This window comes from Mobula birostris, chromosome 14 (genome assembly GCF_030028105.1).
Source record: "Mobula birostris isolate sMobBir1 chromosome 14, sMobBir1.hap1, whole genome shotgun sequence".
In the NCBI taxonomy this organism is placed as follows: domain Eukaryota; kingdom Metazoa; phylum Chordata; class Chondrichthyes; order Myliobatiformes; family Myliobatidae; genus Mobula; species Mobula birostris.
The window spans coordinates 87,683,461-87,691,262 of NC_092383.1; positions in this window are offsets into that span (position 1 = coordinate 87,683,461).

A 7,802-nucleotide genomic window follows, 5' to 3' on the forward strand; every position below is an offset into this window, starting at 1 on the left:
CCAAGACCTAAAATATCAATAAACAATTGAATTTTGTCATCTTGCACCTTGTTTTGTTTTCAATGAATGGGGGTGGAGCTTCACCACGGCAATGCCTCTGTCCCAGTTTTAACCCCTTGTCCCTAATTACTGAGGGGAAATGCTTCACACTCTGTGCATTTTCTGGACTTACAAATTTCAAATTAGCTTATTTTACATGTTATTTCTTATTTCTTCCGGCCCTTTGAGCCATACCACCCAGCAACCCCTGATTTAACCTTAGTCTAGTCACAGGACAATGTACAATGACCAATTAACCAATTAACCCACCAACTGGTGTGTCTTTGGAACATGGGAAGAAATCGGAGAACCCAGAGGAAACCCACACGCTCACGGGAAGAACATATAAACTCCTTATAGACAATAGCCAGAAATGAATAACAATGATGACAGTTCATAACAGTGGTTATGACTGGCTTCTGCATAATAGCTAATAATTTAAGATTCAAAATCCAGGATTGCTTAATGTCAATTTCAGTACACAAATGTAAATGAGAACTAAATAATTTTTACTCCAGATCCAGTGCAGCACAAAAAACACAATAAGATAGGAACTCATTAATAATTAAAAACACTATATATATAATATAATATAACATAGTCTATTAGTCTATATACATAGACTGATAGGTATAGTCTGTCCATAAAGTGACACTAGGTATGGGAGTCTCTGTACATTAGGTGAATGACAGGAAATGATAAAGTAGTGGTGGTTGGAAGTGTGAAGGGGTGGGTTAGTAGGTGGAGCAGTTGATCAGCCTTATAGCTTGGGGGAAGTAACTGTTTTTTCAGTCTGGTGGTCCTGGCATGGAGGCTTTGCGGCCTCCTCCCTGAAGGGAGTGGGACAAATGGTCCGTGAGCAGAGTGGGTGGGATCCTTCATAACGTTACTGGAGCTTTTCCGGCACCTCTCCGTTTCTATGTACTTGATGGTGGGTAGGCTGGTGTGATGAACACCAGTCTGCCAAATTACTGATTAATTAGTCTTCTGCATTGTCAATTTGAATTTTCGAAAGCCTTTCTGCCTTTCATTGTGTAATCTAGACTGTAAAATTTTCAAGACGTCTTCTGATCTTCTTTCACAGTTTAATGGCATTTACCTGCAAGGATTCTCTGGTATGCAGAAGGATAATAGAAGATTTCCTTGGAATTACATGAAATTTAATGGCATGGCATAGTAAATCTGATTCTGATTCTGATATAATACTACAATAATCTTATGTCTGGCAGGACATAATTACAGCTGTAGTTGACTGCCTTGGGAAGTCAGAAACCACTTCTTCATTCTTTGGAGCAAAAGGTGGAAGTCACTTTATTGACACAGCACTAAGGTTGCTGATGCACCCTGCAAGCAGTTACAGATCTCTGAAACTCAGTGCTAGGAATTAACTTCATCGTTGTGCATAACACCAGTATTTCTTTGTGTGCCATGCTTGTAGTCAGTTTAATTAAAGCAAGCCACTGCTGCAAAAGTATTCATTCTTCAGTAAAGCAGTTTCTGAATACACAGCACTTAATAAAATTGGATCTGTAGTTAAATTACTTAATAGAAACAAATCAGCATACAATTGTTTTTTTTAAATATCACCACTTCTTCAAGCAATCTGTCCAAGCTATTACTGAGCTGACATATAGTGAACTTCCTCACTATAGTCACTCTGGGTTTTTTTTGGTTTGTGATTTTGGGGATCTAGGGGTTGCTGATAAGGACAGAATTTATTGTCCATTCCTTATTGTCCTTAATAAAGTGGTGGATAGATATCCACTTGAACCACTGCAGCCTTTTTGGCAAAGGTGTTCCCATAGCTGATCAGGGAGATCAAGGTACATTTTGAGTTATGATAGCTTGTGACTTCAGCTTATGATTCAGAGGCATGGTCTGGTGACTCACAGCATAAGTAATTGAAGCAGGGATCAGACTTTCAGACCTCTGTCCCTGATTTAGCCTTTAATAAACTTTGATTTTTGATCAAAGTTTGAACATTGATTTCTCAAACTTCTGGTGATTTCTCCCTCTCCCCCTTTTCTTTTTCCATTCCTTATTCTGGCTCTCCCCCTTAACACTTCTCATCTTCTGGCCTGCCTATCACCTCACTCTGGTGCCCCTCCTCCTTCCCTTTCTCCCACAGTCCCCGAGACCTGTTTTGCTGCTACTAGAATGGCTGGAAGAGGGCTCGAATGGCTAGAGTCCACACTAGCTTCCAACTGCACCTGCTACTGCAAGGCCAACCACCAGCAATAGCCAACCATGCTACTCTCCCCACCTTCTTCATAGGGCCTCTGCCCCTTCCCTCTACAGTCCTGACGAAGGGTTCCGGCCCGAAACGTCAACCGGTCTTTTCCACGGATGCTGCCCGACCTGCTGAGTTCCTCCAGCGTGTTGTGAGTGTTGCTTTGACCCCAGCATCTGCAGATTATTTTGTGCCAGCCATACTACTCTAGCCTGGAGACTCTGTCTGACAATAGACAATAGACAATAGGTGCAGGAGTAGGCCATTCAGCCCTTCGAGCCAGCACCACCATTCACTATGATCATGGCAGATCATCCACAATCAATACCCCTTTCCTGCCATCTCCCCATATCCCTTCACTCCGCTATCTTTAAGAGCTCTATCTAACTCTTTCTTGAAAGAATCCAGAGAAATGGCCTCTCTGCCTTCTGAGACAGAGCATTCCACAGAACCAGAACCCTCTGTGTGAAAAAGTTTTTCCTCAACTCCGTTCTAAATTGTCTGGCTTTGCACCTAAGGATCAAACTCTGCGCACCAGCTCCTACAAGCAATGCTCCAGTTCATTGGTTCCTTCAAGGTTACCCATTGCATCAATTCAGTCACTCATCCATCTCCAGCTGCCACTACCCTTCAGGATCACACCAACGTTCCATGTTTCCTCATGCCTATTGTTCATGGGCCACTTAACCCACCTGAGCCTGCACTGCCAGAACCTAGGACGGTGAAAGGTGGTCCAACGTACACAGCTTGTAGGTTGATGGATAGGGTGTGCAGTACCTGGTCAACTGGGAGGGATACACCCCGGAGAGACCCTGGATGTGATCTACTTTCATCTTGGATCCATCGTTCATCAAGGAGTTCCACAGGACCCATGTGGATCATCCTGGGCCATCGGGTGCTGGCTGTGGGAGGAATAGGGGTCCTGTCAGGCCTGTACAGGCAGGTACCTCCCAACCTCCACTCAGTTAACAGGAGTCACCTGCCACTTGTTTCCATCTTATCACCTGCAGCCTATTTAAACCCAGCTCTTTTATCACCCACAGAATCAGCTAGCCTCAACCAGTTGCCCCCGGCCTTCAGTTACTTTGTTGCCAGTGGTGTTTCGTATCTGTTCTCTCTCCTTTATTGACCCCGCGTGGCTTATTATTTTTGCAGTCTGTTATTAAATTTATCGCTCATCACTGAATCATCTCCGCTGCCCTGATTTTGGGTCAAGCCTCCTCTACATTCCCTGACACTACCAACTGGATCTCGTCTCAAGGTAACTTTTTTATTTTAAGACTACACACCCCTGCCTTCGGACTCATGAAACAGTCAACATGAACTTTGCACCTTAGTTGTCAATATCCATAAAAAGTTTCAATGCTTTTGATGCGATTATCGTTCACACAGCCAAAGGCTGCTTAACCTACCCTGTACAACAAATGACTAACCTCTATTGCACCAATTCTTTTCCAAGCTTTACAAAATACTCCAGATCTAAGCAGTGTCCTATATAATCAGAGCAAGATTTAAAGAATAGCTTTTTTTGTCATATGTACCTCAAAACTTCAAAACGTACAGTGCAATACGTAATTTTGAATCACTGACCAACACAGTCTGAGGATGTGCTGGGGGTAAGTGTCACCATACTTCTGGCTCCGACATAGTATGCATACAGCTTACTATCTCTAACCCACATGTCTCTGGACTGTGGGAGAGAGCCAGGGCACCCAGAGGAAACTCGCGTGGTCATGGGGAGAATGTATCAACTCCTTACAGTCAGTGGCAGGAATTGAATCCTGCTCTTACAGCTGAGGTTGTAAAGCATTACGCTAACTACCACACTACCCTGCTGTTCCATCTTATAAGTGAATATTCTAAAAAACTCAAATATAAGATACAGTATCTCCAGTCTTATACTGAAATGTTCTTCCAGTAAAGCCCAGAATTCTTGTTTGCCATTTAAATTGCTCTCTGCTCCTGTTTATTAACTCTTGGTGGTTTTTGCACAGGGATGTGCATCTGAATAAAAATACTGTTTCTGTGTTCAAACTCTTGGATTCTGATATTTTTGATCCAAGTTTGTTTTAGAAGTCAGGAAAGAGGCACAAAACTTGCTACTTTATGATCATTTAAGAGTTGATAGAACGGAGGAAAGTTGACACAGTGATAGAGCTTTACTAGTGAAGGGGAAGCTAATATTAAAAATGATACTACTTTGTGTTTATCTATTTTATACCATAGCGTGGGCACATGGCCAAGTGGTTAAGGCATTGGACTAGCGACCTGAAGGTCGTGAGTTCGAGTCCCAGCCGAGGCAACGTGTTGTGTCCTTGAGCAAGCCACTTTATCACATGTTGCTCTGCAATGACACTGGTGTCAAGCTGTATGGGTCCTAATGCCCTTCCCTTGGACAACATTGGTGTTGTGGAGAGGGGAGACTAGCAGCATGGGCAACTGCTGGTCTTCCATACAACTTTGCCCACGCCTGCGCCCTGGAGAGTGAAGACTTTCCAGGCGCAGATCCATGGTCTCGCAAGACTAACGGATGCCTTTACTTTACTTTACCATAGAGAAGATGTCAAAATGGTTGTTATGACATGTCTAGTGTGGTAGTGTAGTGGGTAGTGTTTGTCGCTCTCACTTCCAGCTTCCATTGTTGGTTAGCAGTCTTGCGAAAAGGACAGCTGAATGTGTAAGTCTCTCCCTGCCAGTACATAGCCTCTCCAACAGCAAACCTCACGCATTGCCTCCTCACTGGCGACACATGGAAACTGAACTCCTTTTGGATTCAGACTGAACTACAGAGGACGGGGAGGAGGTCTGGCCCCTGCACACATAGCACGCAGGCCCACTGGCATGTGGACGTGTCCTGGTGCTCATGAACCAGATCCTCAGCTATGGGTAAATAACCCCAATACCTTGTGAGCAGCTTCGGAAGAGACAAAGGCTACGGGAGTAAACCCAGACAGCAAATCCGGAGTGGAGCCCCTCATGTGGCTGAACTTCATTGAACATCTTTCCAGTCGTCTCTGCAGCCAGGCTGGTTCCTAACATATTGCTTCATAAGTTTTCCTTTGGACTATACTGGTGAGGCTGACAGGGGGGATCTTGCTGACTGGGCATCTCAGGATCTCCATACCTTCTGCCCAGGTTTGTGATGATCATCATCGTCACCCATTGTCCTTCGAGACAGATGGATGCCAACCAACCATAGAAGTAAGGAAAAATTTCATTCAAGTTCAAGTTCAAGTTTAATGGTCATTCAACATACGTAAATACCCATGAATACAGCCAAACAAAACCATATTACTCCAGGGCCAAGGTACAAAACACAATACTAACAGTCACACACAGTACAAGGCTCATATAAGATAGAAAGTACATATAAGATATCAGTAAAATGCAGTCACACAAAAAATATTTAGTCCAGGAGGCTGAGTCCTTGAATATTGTAGGCATCTGCTTTCAAACACATGAGCTCTGCCAAGGGAACACTGGGGAGCAACACTGACTCCAGCTTAGATGCCACACCACACTGCCTCTGAAGGAGTGCATTGACTCTAACGCCTCTCTCCTGGGCTGCTGTAAACCAGTGACACTGCGGCTTGTGGCCTAGTTCTGACTAGGATCAGACCACACAGCTCTCCTTCCATCTGCCCCTGCTGTTTGCCAATAAATCAGTGAATTAAACTTGCAGCATTCCATATCAACAATGTACAGTAGGATCTTGCAAACACAAGAAAAGTGACTAAGATGATCTCATACTGTTAGATTGCAGACTGTCTTTGCACACCGACTCCTCCAGCACCTGTCTGACATAGGTAGCAGCATAATCCACAACAAGTCCAGCTTCTTCACTTTCTCCATTAATGAGCAACTCGTTGATGGGGCAGACCTGCAGTATTTTAAATTCTTAATCTTCAACACAGTCTTATGGTCATGTGATCTTAAAAATATGATTAAATTTGTGGATAAGAGTCAACCAATCAGGAATCACCTGTTCAATATTGCAGTATCAAGTTAATCAATGAGAAAGCAATTACTCAAATAATGCAGAACAGAGGCTTCCAGAGCTTTCCAGAATTATACTTTGTACAGCCACCAGAGGCATATTAAACTGTTATGTGCATATAAGAACAAAAATAAGTAAATACTTAATTGTTAGACTGCAAAGAAAATAACAATTAAACAGTCTAATCTAAGAATTAAACTCTAAGAAATAAAAAGATGGCACCAGCGGTTTTTGCAGACCAAGGCGACTTCTCCCAGTTCATCCACAAAGCAGCTTATTCTTTGTCTCTTATGTCTTTCTTTTCTTTTCAAGGTGGTTGGTGTTCTGTCAGAGTCCATGATCTTCAGCTCAAACTATAGCTCTTCAGACTGGCTGCATAGCTTGCTGCTTTGCTATCTTCAGAAACGGCCTGGAAGACATGCGCTTTTGGGGAGTGATGCTGTAGGCCACCCAGATCCTCGCTGATTTCACTGACTGAAGCATCACGTAAGACTGAAACATTAGGACATCAAGCAGTGTGTGCTGCTGTTAGAAGAAGACCTCTGCACTCGAGCAATCCCTCTCTCTTTTTGATGGAGTTGAGAGCCTGTCAATCCTCGTCAGGTTGCGGGTAGGGGAGGAGGAGTGACACATCAGGTAGTAACATTGAAACAGCAAGTTGCTGGTCTCCACTCTCGCTGCAGGAGCGACCTCTCTCTCCCATGATGAAGAGATAGAGAGCTTTACTGAGATACTGAAGTGCTGGGTTATGGACTGTAGTTTTTGATGGATTCTAGATCAAGATTTCTTTGGGGGGCTTTTACTATTGCTTGCATGATGGTGAGGTGGGCTCGGTGCTACAGCTGAAGAAGGGGGGGAAGAAGGGTCAATGTTTTTCTTGTTGCTTGTGCTTGGAAGGGGGGGGCTTTCTGATTTGCTATTATTCATTCTTTGGGGCTTCTTGTTTCATGACTGTGTGTGAAGAGTAAGAATTTCAGGGTGTATACTGTACACATTCTCTGATATATTCTATTGAACCATTTGAAGCATTTGAGCAAAACATTCATTTCCCATCCTCCACATGGAATGGCTATTTCAAAGAGCAGTCAAGACAGTCATGTTCTGCTGAATATTGTGAGCCTCCAATGCTGGCACCAAAACATGTACTGACAATATTTAATCCTTTCTGCCTTGGAGAAGCCAGTTCATCTCTGCAGATGTTTAGAGGCAAATGACTTGGATCAGTGTGGAGCCACACTTCATCGAGATAGAGTGAGTATATAAAACTCCCTTCTAATATAGCATTAGTCAACCAAAAGGATTCTACGACAATTCAGTAGTTGCATGGTCACTATCACTAATTCCTCACCGACTTGAATTTAAATTCACCAGCTGCCTAGAAGTACCTAGAATTCAATTCCTTGGTCAACATTCCAGGATTATGAATCACTATTGTACTAATTTTACAGAACTGCCATGTTCTGTAGTTTAAAATTCATTATTTTATCAGATCATAGGGTTATCCAGCACAGAAATAGTCGACTAAGCCTTTGCAAT